This window comes from Schistosoma haematobium, chromosome 3, assembly GCF_000699445.3.
Source record: "Schistosoma haematobium chromosome 3, whole genome shotgun sequence".
Lineage (NCBI taxonomy): Eukaryota > Metazoa > Platyhelminthes > Trematoda > Strigeidida > Schistosomatidae > Schistosoma > Schistosoma haematobium.
In genome coordinates this window covers 11,474,448-11,490,855 of record NC_067198.1, presented here as the reverse complement: position 1 = coordinate 11,490,855, position 16,408 = coordinate 11,474,448, and positions in this window count along the sequence as shown.

The window sequence follows — 16,408 nt, the reverse complement described above, 5'->3', positions numbered from 1 at the left end:
TAGTCATGATTTGTTTTCTAATAAGTCAATTTTAATGGTAGTTCTTATAGTTCTAGTAAGAAGATATAATCACCGAAATTCAATCATATCGTGAGTCAGATAAATATCAATAATTTTAATATGAAATTGGTTGAGGTTAGAAATATCAGCTTAGTGGTTGAATATTATAGCCGATCACCAGGAGAACTGTAGGTCATCGACAAAATGGGCATCTAGTTATTTCTGATTTTCAATAGTATTTCAATTGAAATCAGTGCATTCGATAGATTAGTAATCTGCTAGAAAAAAAAAGAACGAAATCCCGTGAAGGAGTTGGATGACAATGAAGAAATGTTCAGGAAAAAATATGTTGTCTAATCACTTCAGGTTATAAATCACTTGAGATATATATACGACTCAACTAATTGTAGTTATAGGTTTAGCAAATTTTTTCCAGTGTAATTCAATTTGTATCGAAAAAGTGAGTTATCTGTGAAAAAAAACGGAAAAAAATTTCCTGACAATGACAACATAAAGTGATATTAACTGAAATTTAATTAAATATTATTACATAATTTATTTTCTCTTTGAGTCCCTCTCTCTCTCTGTGTGTGTGAGTACTTCATACACATAAATCAAGCGATTAAACACTTACTGTTATTATCAGTCTACTTAATGTGCTTTCAGTTTCATGAATATTACTATATTAAGGGTCCATAGAGATGCATCAGTGCTATTGACATCATAAATCGATCATTAATCGGCAGGGACTAGACAGCTATTCTGTTTCAGCATGGAACTACTCAGAAATGCATAGCTACAACTGGCACCACAATGAATCAAACACAGGGCCTTAACTCTGACGATGAGTTCCTAATGTTTAGACCACTAAGACGTAGACCAACGGCTTACATGTCTAACTTCAAGAAATACCCTACATGGATATTAATTATGGTAGATTGAAGACTAATTTTTCGACCATTACAACTATTGTTACCTATCCTGATACTGTCAAAATTATGAAAATAACTGTGATATGACTAAGTGAACTGAGATGATAATAACCAACAACAAAAATGATACAATTTTCTATTCTTTGTGTAGACTTTTGAAAAAGTGTATTAATACTAAGTACAGAATGATAGTTCATTTATTCATCTTCGTAAGCGTCCATGTTTTCATTAGATAACTGGATACAAGACGAAAATGTGTTAATCTATTAATTATTTTATAAAGAAAATATTTTAATGTACCTAACCATATGCAACACTAACACTGGTCAAATAAGCCCAAAACCTTAATATGTACAAGATATTAAGCAAGAGAACTTCTAATCACTTTGAATGTAACTCCGTCCATGGTTGCAGGTTAGTGACTAAACATTTCGATGGTGTAATAAGAAGACGAAGATTATCAGAACTATGTGATGATATGTTAGCGTAATACATTTCAAACAATCTGATCACACATAATATACTTGTTGAGAACGTTTACATCTGAAGAATAAAGGGTCAACTAGACTAGAAATGGAGGGTCAGAGGAGACAAGGATAATAAAGAAATAATGTGAAAACAATTTGAAACCTCATTACTTTGAATAATAAGCTAATATTACCAGGGTAGGTTTATGGTGAGAACAAACTGTTGTTGAATACACAGAGGGGGTTTAAATTCCCATATGGAAAAGACCGTTTTACACTTTTGTACAACACCACAAAAGCCGAGTGAAGATTAATCTTATGACGTGTATTAATTATGTGTTTAGCAATAGAGGATGATAGATGTTTATCCTCTACTGTTTCTGCAACCATTTAGGTACATTTTCACATACCCTAATTTTGAGATCACTATTATTCAACACCAAATTAGTCGATAATAATATTTCATTACGTTAGGTATCAGGCAATAAAACGAAACAATGGAGGTACTAATAACTTCACAAAAACCATTGGATGGAAATATATTGTGATGTGTATTGCTTATGTTTGTAGATATAAGTAGCGTGTAACACCGATCGGATGTGGAACGCTCGACAGAAGTTTGACAAGATTGAAATGAAGTGAGGAAAGGAGGAGTCTAAAAGGGATCAAGATAACAATAGGAATGAAGTAACAATGAATAATAATAATATTTACTCCAACTGATCTAACCATGCATTTGTATATCCGGAATATTGATAATTAATAGAAACACACATGATCCGAATATCTTTGCTGATAATGTATCATAACCAAGATTCAGTAACACAGTTTAGATCACGAATTGATCTTAGCTAGATTACCATGAAAGATGTGGAAACACTTGAAGGTCGTTTCGTTCTGGCATAGGACTTCTCAACAGTGCACTGTCACTACTACGCACTTGTGGATCAAAAACAGGTTAATCAAGCTAACACTTAACATCTATATCACTTAGTCTGCGACTAACGGTGTTAATGTCTATCTTTGGTCGGTTCACAATATTGCGCAAACCTCATACATTGCCTATGGTAGATAGCTCTTTCACACCCAACATGGATTAAACTCCACTGATTACGGTTTCTCACTAGAACTCGTGACATTTCATCTAGGAACTAGTTATAAACAGACACATGATTATTATTGGAATAAAGAATTTGTGAAAACCATAAATTAAATTAATATTATAATGCATTCTGAAAATACTAATTACAGAATTCCTGCCAGTTTACAGGCATGACCAACTTTATATAGATAGTAATATTAGATGTAGAGAAAAAATATGTAGTACATTTTCCACATGTATTACAGTAATGAAATGCATTAATTGGGAACTTTTAATCCTTTTTAAGGTGACATCCTGTCGATTTATTAACGTTGCATTTAAGGTCATTTCCTGTGCCATAAATAATCGATTATAACCATTTATAACTAAAGAAAATAAGACGAAAATAGAGAGCACGGAACAAAAAAGGCAATAATTACAACGATAGATTAGTCAGGTCTACCATCATACATGTGCCAGATTACTTTATGATATATTGTTCATGTTAGATATTATTCAAATTACTCGAGGTTGTCAGGGATAATGTTAATGTTGAGTATCAGCAGGTAAATAAGTTTACTTAGGGGATTCAGCAATAAAAATGGCTAAACATTTAAAGTCCCAATAATTCATCATCACATGACTGACAACTACCAGTATTCCAATCTATCCTAGGGTAATTGGACTCTCCTGTAATAACCTTAGTATTGAAATTTGAAGTAGATGCATGTATAAACGCAATAATAACAAGATCATTCACATTATCCGAACTATCACGGGCTCTGTATATACATCCTGGGAGTAGAATATGATTCAGGGTGTTGACTGATGACCAAACCGATTCACGTAAACTACCCACGATACTGTTTTCAACCTTATTAGTCGTTAGGATTCCATGGCACATATGAGAAAACCACCCCTACTCTTAGTTTCTCTGTCATACAGATAGAGTCAGTAGTTCCAAATATTTAATTCTGAATTGGGCACTATGTGTGAGCACCATGTTTCAGTGGCAAGTATGAAAAAAGGTTTGGCTAGTAATGCTAAGATCCTTAAGGTCGAGATTTCTACTTGGAAGTGAACGTGCATTGATGAGTAAAAATGAAGTATGGAGTGAAAAAACAGAGGACGTCTTCATCAATGTTACATATTTTAGAGGTGACTTGACTATGGTTTCGTATGTTTGATTCGTTGTATGGGTTATGACTTGAACAAACTGTAGTGCTAGAGGGATCAAGGATATCTGAATGCCGGAAAACATTATTATTTTGATATGATGGACTTATTTGCTGAAATTGACTTGGCGATCAGTTAGGTAAGTCACCTACACATTGGGGTTGAGTTCATGGCGTGCAACCTAGTAGTCCATCTTGCCTATCGATAAAGTGATGAGAAGGGTTATATCTTGTAGACTCAGTATATAGAGAACTACTGGTAAGTCCTATACTAGGACGAACTAGCCATTTAGTGCTTCCTAGTTTTCAGTGGTTATCCAACTTAGATCGGTTCATGATGTTAATAATATTCAACAATCTCCCCAAAATCATAGTGATAAACAATTTTCTCATTTATTTATGACGACATAATTGATATACAGTTTTGATGCGAAGAGAAATCGTCGTCATTCATTAAACTTTAAATATAAGCCATTCCCCTAGCAGTCCTCACTTTTATTCTGTGCTGTTGTTTACCTGTGATCATCGAACAGCATCAACAAGACTGATGAAGTAATTATTTTGGAAAAAAGGTAAATTATTTATTATACCCTTGAAATATTTTTTCATTGAATGAGAAAGTAACTATGGTCTATTATTATTATTATTATTATTATTATATCCTCATCTTGGGTTGTTTCACACATACACACACATGTATACTATTTCAGACAATGACGTCAAATTTGAAGTCTGATGTCACTTTGTGAAACTGAATGTATAAATATTACTTTTCTAATTAAAATCCAATCTAAATGAAACTGTTTTTCTTCTCAGACAAAATTGCCTAAAATTAGCTATAAATTAACTAACTGTATTGTTTATGAGGTTATACATAATTCTATAGTCAATGTCACTTATTATGTTCATTGATCAATAGTGCTTACAGTTGTTGGGTATAACCGTTAACTGAACACATGTTGATGTGAATTGTGCGTTTTGTTTCCAAAATCATTTTTCCAAAGCTGGTTTGGAAGAGATGGAGATTTAGAAAAAGTATGACTTTTAGCTCTATAAATGGAGAGTGATTATTTCTACATTTTCCCGTCACGATACTTTATTGGGTTGGATTCGATCGTCTGGGTTGAGGTCGTGTATGCTCACTCGCATTGAGAGCTTCCATACCAGGAGAAAATATCTATCTAGTGCTTTCTGGTTTTCAAATGTCATCTAACTAGGATTAGTCCGTGATGTAAACCATGGAAATTCAATAAACCCTACCAACCCACTATACAATTATGTAATTACTACGTATCTGTTTCCTGGTATTTTCATATTGTCCCAATTATAAACTGTCATTTAACTCATAAACTATTAATGCATGTCTGTATATATATATATTGTTCCCAAATCACCGTCATCCTGTAACTCAGGTTTGTATCAGATATATATCCCCGTTATGTATGAATTGCGGTTTTTATTTGTGAAGATCTGTGGTCATGTAATTAATCTTGCTCTTTAGTCATGTTAATAGAAGGTTAATTGGTTTGTTATCATCATTTGAATGACCGTTGAGCATAGAAAGAAAGAGCTAGATGAAGTAATACAAGTTACGATTTCCGATCATTATTGGTGATGATTTGTACTAATGTGTAGAGAGATGGTCACTGATCTAATTGGAGAGGGTGAACACGTCATTACTAAACTCTACTGATCTGAAAAATCAATGTCATACTTACAATTGGTATCTTTTGTGGAAGTAAGTACTTTTCCATTGTGTTGAAACTTAATAACCATATTAGATTAATCACTGCTAGTGAATGGAATGAACGCCTTGATATTGTCAAGTAATTACAAGTTCATAATAATCATTATTAGTAACTGTGTGAGTTGTCTAGTTGTTGACAAATAAAAATAAAATATATGTAATATCCCGATCAGTAGAAAAATTATGATTTTGAATTTTCTGATGTTTTATGACTTACTGTGAGCCACTTCTTCGGAGAAGAAATTTTTTCTCTGAAGAAGTGGCTTACACTGAGTCCCGAAACACCAGAACATTTACAAACCAGTTGTTGATGTTCAGGACTGGAGTTTAAACAGTCTTTGTTGAAATATGTGTATCATGTGTGAATTTCCCCGATATAGCGAATTTGTCACAAGAATATTAGAATAGATAGATTATGGCTACCAACGGAACCCAGGAATTAAGTTTCGTTCTGTCTGGAAATCGTTATCTGTTTTAAACATCATATCAATTAAACAAGTTAGTGGGTATCTAGACTAGCAGGTCATTGTATAAAGCCTTGGCATTTGAAGTGTATGGTACTAGATTAGAGTTCAAATATAATTATCAACACTGAGATAGTATCGGGATTTCCAGCTGACGGGCCCTAAAAAGGGCGAAATTCATATCCTGTATTCATTGTTAACCACGTACTTTAAAATAATGATTTTTTATTAATGATTAACTTCTAGTTGAATCTTTCAACATGTAATCAACTCATGGATGAACTAAGATCATGTAGGTTAATGAATTGACAGAATTATATTTACAATCCACAAGAAATTGATAATTTCTTCAAAGATTTTAATCCACATTATTCAATGTTATGGAAGTAACTTCATGTTCTCTGTTGTCCTAATGTGAAGCCTTAGAAATGAATACAGCTATTGTTCAATAACGAATTACTATTTTTAATATATTAATGCTTCATGAGAACCGGTGTAAAGAGAATAAGTCATAATGATTTAGCAAGGTATGATTGAACACTTGTATAAGATTCTTAAGGTTATTTATTATAATCCGACTTAATAATGATTTAAGCATCGTATCAGTTAGATTTGTATAAATCATGCTCTTGTTTAACATAAGAAAAATGCAGAAAGAACTTGGAATTGAAGTTCGTTACTTCAGTGGCACATACATACTGATTATAATATGTGGTGATATTCCGAAATTAATTATATTAACATGATATATTTTTCTTAAGGTAAAATAGAAAGTCATCAAATCTTATCTAATTGTCATAAATACTGTACTATAAACACACATACAATTTACAGAAATGAAATAATGATCTTCAGTTATGACAGTCCCAATCAGAAAACTTGTCAAAAAGAAAAGAAATCCATGATGATTTTGAAGATGATATTAATGACTGGTGATCAATAGACAAACCAATCCATATACAGTAAAATAAGCAAATAGAGAAAGAATGAGAGCCTTCCATAAAAATCACGATCAAATGACTATGATTAAATCATATAATCATTTGATCACCCTTAAAATCACAGACACAATATTCAAAGTAATTGCTCAGACTATTAATCAGAATGACTCGTGAAGATAAAGAGAGATGAGGGTAGGAATCGTGGAGACTAATAATAAATGAAATGGAATATAAGTCCTTACAAAAAATGCAAAACGTGTGCACAATAATTTAAGCTTTATTAATAAGATAATAGAATATATTCAACAATGAATGAATATGGATATAAGTAGTATATTGAGTGTATACTGGGATTGTGTAAGTTTATATTTATAGTGATAATCTGTAAAAGTAAATATCAGTTTCACATCCAAATTATTCCTTCGATATCGATGTACCATAAATATACCATTAATATGAGATATTTGCAAATTGATAATCCAGTTATATGTATGCGATATTGTCCAATCAGCTTGTTTTTACATCATCTACTAGTGTAATAAGAAGGAAGACTATTTCTGAACGCATCCATAGAATGTGGAGGTGTATACTGACAAAGCTGCTCCTACTATATATTCTAGAATTGTCTAGTGGTCTTAGTTCACTTCACATTGTGACGTCCCGGTTTTTGGTCATATTGCGGTGTGTGCCACTGATGTGGACAGATCTAAGTGGTATGAATCATCAATCGCAATTGAAATGCCTGTATGCAGATTATTATGAAGATCGAAGAAAAGAGAATGAGAACAGAAAATGAATAATGTGGAAACGGAAGATCAATGAAGTCTGAGACGATTGATTGACATTTTGCAAATGAAGTATTTAGTGTCTGGTTCTCATATTTTAGTAAGATGTTCTGTAATTTTGTATTCGAATAGATTCGATTATTCTCGATTGTGTTCTCGTTCACTACAATATGACAGTATGATCATATTGCTAGTGACCAATTGAGCGTTGATATTCACGAACAATTTCAAATAACTTGTAACGACAATTTATTTTCTAATGAGAAATATCACTCTGTCAGTTATTTTATATGAAGTGAATTTAATGTGCAGTTGAAAATCAACCATGTGGAAACTCTTAGAATGTTACCCACATAGTCTATCCCAATTCAAATTCTCATTACTGTCAGTATATGAAAGTAAACTCTACAGTGGTTACCAAATTTTTACTATGGAATTAGAAATGAAGTTTAAATGTCATGCTTTTCTAATGAAAATTTTATCGATCTAATAATAATAATGATAATGTGTAATTGGAAGAATGAAGATTCAAAGAATCAATGGAATTAGCCAAGAATTAAATGGTTATTGCATTACATAATTCATAAAGACAACTAACAAAATATTTCTATGAAATGTTAGTATTATAGCCAGTTATGTGGGAAGTAAAATCCGAATAGTCCGCTATCTCATAGCACAACACAATCCGTGTTGGTTGAGTATAGGACAGGTATGAATGATCAAGTGTTCTATTCTCGCTTACTTAATGAACACAGAATATCAAGTTGACTTGAATAAAGCTTGTAAGGTGATCCACCATATTCCATCAAATTTGTCACATGATTTACGAGTTGTTTAAGCTATCGGAATCCATGTTCATAAAATTTACCGTTGCATCCAAAAGAAATTTGTACAACCACTGTGACTAACATGGCCATCAGTATAAAAGTGAGTGTTTAACTGAACTTTGATCAAACCTTTTCCTTCAAAAATATTTAAACAACTTTCTAATTTCTTCCAGTTTTGTAATTTTGCATATACCCGACATCCGTTTCTTGATTCTCACATAACGACTATAATACTAACTTGTAGTCAAAATGTGTTGTTAGTTCTTTCTATATATTATGTAATGTAACAACTGTTTAATGTTTCGGATAATTACCTTGACTATTTTAATCTTTGTTCTTCCAATTATTCAATATCATTTCATAATCACTGTGACACTGTACTACTATTACGTAATGCAACTTCTCGATGAGTGTTATTTGATTGCTGTAAATAATATGTATTTTGGTGTGAGGCTATGATGAAAAGCTGATTGGGAAGACATTTCTGCTCTCCATTCGTTATTTTTACTTGTCTACTTCAGTCACTGATGTTAGCATCAAGATAACTATTAACAGAGGTATGGAATGACGACGGAAACTTGTCACAAATCAAATAAAGTTACTTAGCACCTGATCTGCATTGCAAGCTATACCGCCGGTTATCCGGCAGCTGCAAAAAGATAGTTTTCATCACGAACTGACATCAGCTGAACAATCATTGTTAATGTTAAACCCCGACAAATCTCGATTACCTAAACTAAAATTTTCAATTTGCAAATTTATGACAAATTCCAAAATACTCTTAATATTTCAAACTACCAACTTAATTACACCTTATGGCATTATCAAACGTTTATTTTTCCTCCAACTAGTGATCTATCTGTATACACACAACATTCACTTAATATACTACTTATATAGTTTCAGTAACCTGCATAGTCATGCTATTTCCATTTTATAATCTAACCATTATATTCATGATTTTATGCATTACCTTATACCGTACTGAAATCCAAATATAAATGTGATTGGTTCGATGGAACCTTTGCTATGAACTTATTTACCATCAATATTCTTGTTGATCATGTTTTTACTCATCGAATCAAGTCATTGTTTATACAATTTTCATTTGCTCAACAGTATTGCTGATTACTTTATGTATGATAGAATTTACAAATGGCGACTCTTTAGTAAATTAAGATCATTTAGACGATAATTGACTCAAATCATGATATTTTGGACTCATATGTACATGTACTGAATAGTATTCAGGGTCAACAAATATTTTCTCAAGACCATTGAGGTGGCCGGCATCCAACTGTGTTAATGTCTGACTTCAATCGATCCATGATCTTGTGCAACCCGTCATCCATTGTTTGAGGTGAATACTTGTCTTACACCCGACACGAATTGGACTTCAGTGGTCACGACTCCTCACTAGAACTCCAAGAAATGTACCTTGAAGTCAGTCACGAGTGAACACACAATTATTATCAATATGCGAATTTGTGGATATTGTAGCATTTTGACTGTTGGATTCACGAGTCAGTCTAAGTTAGACTATTAATGAAAACTTGGAAACACTGCCGGGCCGTTTCGTCCTTGTACGGGACTCCTCAGTAGTACGCATCCACGACCACGCACGAGGGACCCAAACTCAGGACCTTCAGTCGAGCGTGCGGAGGCTCAACCTCTAGACCACTGGGTGAGATCGTGGATGCGCACCATCGAGGAGTCCCAAACTAGGCCGAAACCATCGTTCAGTGCTTTCAAATTCTCAGTGGTGAGAATTCTATATTATACCAAAATATTGAATAAAGCCATTAATAATAATAATAATAATAATAATAATAATAATAATAATAATAGCTTAGATCGACTTGTGAATGCAACTGTTAAAATACTCTGGAAGAAGTGGAAACTCTCACGTACCCAGTCAACATCATCAATGATCAAGGAGGGTCCGATGCAGACGTATAGGAATGGATCGGTATAGCAAAGACAACATTCCTATAATTGAAAAACATGTTCAACTAAAAACAATTATCAACCAACATCAAAGTCACAATTTTCAATATGAACGTCGAGACACTTCTACTATATGGAACTGAAACATACAGAATTACTACAACCATCATCAAAAGAGTACAAATATTTATCAACAATAATCTACTGAAGATACTCATTGTCTGTTGACCGGATATAATTAGCAACAGCCTGTCATTGGAGAGGACAAAGCAGCTTCAAGTTGAAGAGGTAAAAAGGAAAAGACGCTGGAGATACATTGAGGACATACATTAAAGAAATCATCAAACTGTATCATGAGGTGTTATGGATGCAGAATAATATACCAATAATTATCGTGTTAAGTCTAACGGTGACCTTGGACTTTAAATGGACATTTCCCATTGGTCGATATTTATTTCACTTGTTAAATATTGTGTAAGTGTTGTTTTCTATTTTTATGGTACGATGTGGTTTGTTTGTTTGGTATATAAATAGAGTGTGTCTGAAATATAATGATTCATAACTCAGAGGCTGTGACTTGTGTTCTGGACTCAACTGGCTGGGTTAGACAGGGAAGCAGGGCCAGTCAGAACCCTAGGTCGTCCTTACGTGTTTTCCGTGTTACTGTGATCGATCGATATAAACGCTGCTTGTCAGAACCTGCAATCCACACGTTACAACATGAGGCAAGCTTTATCTTGGGATCGTGAATGGAAGAGGAAACGTGGGAGGTGAAATAACACACTGTGTTGTGAATCGGAAGCAGACATGAAAAGGATGAATATCAACTGGGAATAACTTGAAGGGATTGCTCATGACATAGTTGGATTGAGAATACTGGTGGACAACCAATGCTACTCCATAAGTTATAACAGGCGTAATTAATTAACTAAGTATTTACAAGAGTGAGGGCATTGTGCCAACAATTTGATTTTTGTGATTATTCGTCGCTCAGTCAAATCAATTTAATTTCAGTTTAACGGATAGAACGAATACAAAATTTCTAGACCGTGTTTTTAAAAATATTTATTTAAGAACTATATGTAAAATGCTGCAAAGTAAATGTGATCAGAAACCTTGAAAAAGATTCAATAGTTCTCCAGTAAATTGATATTGTAGTAATTTCCATAGTTGAATTCATGAGTCGATCTAAGCTAGACCATTATAGAAAACCTGTAAGTACTGGATTACTGTTTCGTCCTAGTATAAGACTCCTCAGTAGTGTGCATCCCCGATCTTACATGCACAACTGGAACCCAGGTCCTTCGGTCTCGTGAGCGCTTAACCTTTAAATCAGTCAGTCAATCAGCTAGTGGTCTTTAGTGTTGTTAGAAGAATAAGGGTGGTTATCACTAACCAGTTGCTCACACCGTGGAAGGGTTCTTCTAGAGGTATCTGAAAAGGAAATTGGATTAGAGGTGGTCTTGGTGACCTGAGAGCGTGACCACAGTGCTCAAGGGACAACTGCTTGAGGTCGGTCACGCACGACCTATTTACGAGTAATTTTTGTGTTAGCCCATGCTTGCTGAAACCTTACCGCCGGAGACGGATATCCGTGGGATAAGGCGAAATGTGCATTTTTAGGGTCGACATTTTCTAACTACAACTCTCCTCGTGGGAAGGCAGCATTGCTGTTATGCTGGTTCTCTGAAGGAAACACCTCACTGCTGTCACACCTCTATACAGTCAGCAGTACGACTTCGCCCTCGGACCTTAGGTTTGTTGCCTTTAGTCTTACCGCTCTTCAACCCACCTGTCTGGCATAGTAGGACCTTGAGGAACGCTTTTTTCAGCCATTATATCTCGGTTGCTTCATCACGATAGGCTAGCCCGACCACCACGTCAAGGTAGCAACAACGGTCGCGTCTAGTTTAGATCGACTCACGGATTTTACGAATGAAATAGATGGTAGATGATTAGTATGTTGTTTCATTCTATGCTACAAATTCATAAAAGAGATTTTTAGAATGTACCAATTTGTGCATTACTTAATATCACCTCTATTGCCCTCCTTTATATGCCCAAACGACTGATGATCTACATTGAAAATCATTGGACTGGTCTAGGAATTACTGTTTTCCTTTTAAGAAAAAAGGAAAATGCCCAGTTTTTTTCTTTTTTTCAATTAATCAAAGGCGAATATAGTTTGATCTTGGTACATGAAATTTGACGAATAAAATAAAGTAATTGGTCACCATAAATTGTGAAAAGAATTTTTGATATTGAACGGCGCCAAATTCTGTTTTGTAATTTATTAGTGTGTACAGTAAATGTTTGAATATCGCTTTCAACAAACGTGTGAAACCACTGGTGTGTTTTGTCATTGGAAATAATCAGATATATATGTATGGCCGTAAATATTAATGATAATTATTATTACCACTACTACGATCACATAAATCACTTATCGGAAACAAGAACCAACATATGGAGATATGCTGAGACCTAACAGTTCGTCATCTCCAGCCCCGAAACATTTAAACCAAGTTCAATATGATAATCAATCACTTCACCTAACGATCATATATTCATCTTGAATATAGACAACACTGAAGACTAGGAGAACATAATTACAATCAGTGCTCAGTAGAATTACTTTAATTTTTATTGTTATCGACAAAAAAGGAAGACATGTTGAAAGCCCAGGTGCCATGGTAACTATAAGTTTGTTATACATTCAAACTGAATACATAACTTCAATTTGCAAACCTTCTCATCAATTTTTTGTGATTACCGACACAATGATCGGAATTTCAACTCAAAGTATTTGGCTATAACTCAGTCATGTTCATAGGTGATTGCCACTGAGAATAGGAGTTTCATACTACAATGAAACTGATAAATCTATATATTGAATGCTCGATCAAATTTCCGAGTCGCTCCTAATTACGGCAAACCAAATTTACACGGTAACTTGAATGCAAGAGAAAAGGCGCGAAGTATAAAGAAGAACGTTACTCCAAGATAAATGTATGAACAGATAGTTGTGCGTAGTCATACCACTTAACGTGACCTTGGTCGTCTAGACAGTACTAGAAGAAAAAAAATATATCAGTAAGAAGATAATCATTCGATCAAAAAGATGGAAAATGATTTGTTGTCCTTCTAGTTGTTCCAGAGAAATTTCTATTCCATCCCGATTTGATAAAATGTTTCCTTGTGTTTCCTCAACCCTTACTGACTTTTCAAATAGAATTTTGGAATTTCCTAATGGAAGTAACTAATTGGTTTAACTGGAGACAGTTCATGATGTAAATGATCATAAAGTTGAATGATCAATCACCACGAGTCACCTTAACATAATAAATGAATTTTAATTCTCTGGTTTATAATCCTCTTACTCCACATTTTTAGTAGAACATCGAATCTTGTTAAATCACTCACTGTTTCACCAGTTTTTGCTTTTAATCTCAATGCTACTTTATTACTGTCATTATTACTGTTATTATTCATTGAAACTTCGATTATTTAGAATACAGTTCAGTGGGAATATTAAAAAATTGAATGCATAAAACGTTTTAGATGGAATGATTTGGTCAGTTTAAGAAGTAGGTCTATCCGCATGAAACTGTCTTATATTAATTGTGGATTTATATAACAACCATTCGAGGGATTGACTATCGTGTTAATTCACTTTAATATGTCACTTAATAGTATTTTGCACTAATCCTATTTATATCATGTATAATGAGATCATGGTTACTGGTTAATTAACAATATCCACACATTCGAATGAAAACTACTGTTTCTACTTCTTTCCTATGTTGATTCACTTTCTATTCAGTTCTGTTCTTATCTTGTTCAAAATTTATCACAGAGAACCCAGATATTCATATTGATTTTTATAAAACAGTAATCATTATTTACCATATTTATTGGTTTATCCACTTGGGAATATTATCTAAAGATGGATAAATAGATAAATAAATAGATTTCCTTACAAAAAATTTCAGGACCGAAATGGCGATAAACACATGATAGAATAGAGGAAGTAACTCAATGTGACATTGAATAAAGAAAAGACATTGAATATCTGAAAAAAAGAATGACGCGGTGAACCTTATCCATAGAGGAAGGCAGATAAACTATTGAACTGAAAAGTAAATTTATTTGTTTAGTTGTCTGAATGTACCCATTGACGTTTAGATTCACAATTGATCAGTCTCTTTTTAGAATATGTACATCCTGTAAGGATACCTCAATATAATCATTAAGTCATAAGCATTTTTGAAGCAGAATTTGGTGGCGATATGATGGGAAGAAAAGTCAAAATTAGATTGATTCACTCATTATGATTTTTATTCAACATTATTTCCTCTTTAATTCAATGTGATGATTATTCAGTGTAGCATTTGGTTTAGTTTTCCCTTATGACATTTTATTCTCTCTAACATACGATATTCTTGTATTCAATGGACATGAACTATGCTCAGCATACGATTTGTCATAACTGAGTATTTTTTATATCTGTGATTTCATCTTAATTATTAATCAAAGTGTGTGTACAATTAATATATAAATGAATGTGTTTTCGACTAGGGTCGTCGTCATAATCGTGTTTCGGAAGTTAATAAACCTTCGCATCGTGGCAACTGAAGAAGTCCTTCGTTTCGAGTATAAGTGATAAGCGTATCCACCACAACAATCAGCGAAGACCAGATATAACAAGTAGCGTCAAATCGACAAGACATTTCGGTAGCGATGGGGTTCAAACAAAGGAACCGAGTTCAACCAGTAATTGGACGAAAATCACTGTAACTATTTTGGACAATCAGCATACAGAATGGTCGTCGGTATCGTTGAACGACATTGGTTATTAATAAGTCATACAGTATTTTTCATTAGCATGATGATTCATAAAGAAATATAAAATGGCTCTCCCTTCCGATCAACCACAGTTGCTATATCAGCGACAACAGCAGTGTTTTAAAAAGAATCAGTTTGAATTTATAGACAAATTACACACACGTTTGCTGAATCATCCATACTATGAAGATGTGACGGAAATTATTGAATTCATTTCTAAATTGTGTACAGAATTGGAAAATGATTGCATAATGAATTCATGTGTCAGTGAAGGCCTCCATAAATCCTTTCTAGCACTAATACATGTCAAATGAATATATTTGTATTTCAGTGTTGCCAATTAAAACCCAAATCCCGGTATTTGCCATTAACTACTACCTGTTTTAATTATTCTTATGATAGTTCAAAGTTTAAATCGAATAGTGTTACTATTAAGTGGCGATTTTATTCATTATTTGAAAGAAACAAAAAAACCTCAATTTTGTTATTAAAAATTTATGTTCACCTTGTCGAAACAATTCTATTCAATTCCGTATTCATAATGTTATAAGATCAAGGAGATAATACTCAGCAAGTTATTTTTATTCATGGTAACATTTTTTAAGATTTCGGTATTAACAAATCAAGTCAAGTGATAAGTTATGACTTAGTGATTAGTGATGAATTCACCCTAGCTGCAGTTCATTCAAATCTGATTATATTATTATTATTATTATTATTATTATTATTCAAAATGAATAAAATATACATAATAAGTGTGTTAGATAGTTTGAAGTAGTCGACAAGAAATCCTGAACCTAGGTTTCATGTTAGTCGGGAATCTTCAGTACGATATACCTGAGGATTCGTTTCCCAATCACTTAGCTTCACAGGTTACAATTAACTAAGAAATATTTACAATTGATTGATCACTTAAATATTGATCAATGTCATGATTATCTAGTCTGGATTGAATTCTGTCAATTAAGAGTCATAATATGACTATTAGTCTAAGTTACCTGATATCGTCTGCACTATATTAAGATGTGAGATGGGTGAAGGTCGTCAGAAAGAAACTTTGAACCTACATTTCGCACTATTTCACTTGATAACTAGAATTAGATTAGCATTAGAATTAGCAATTTAAGGGACTAGAACGTACATGACATTAGTCACTACTTTATATCTTCTATTTTATTTCGATGCTCAAGTTATGTT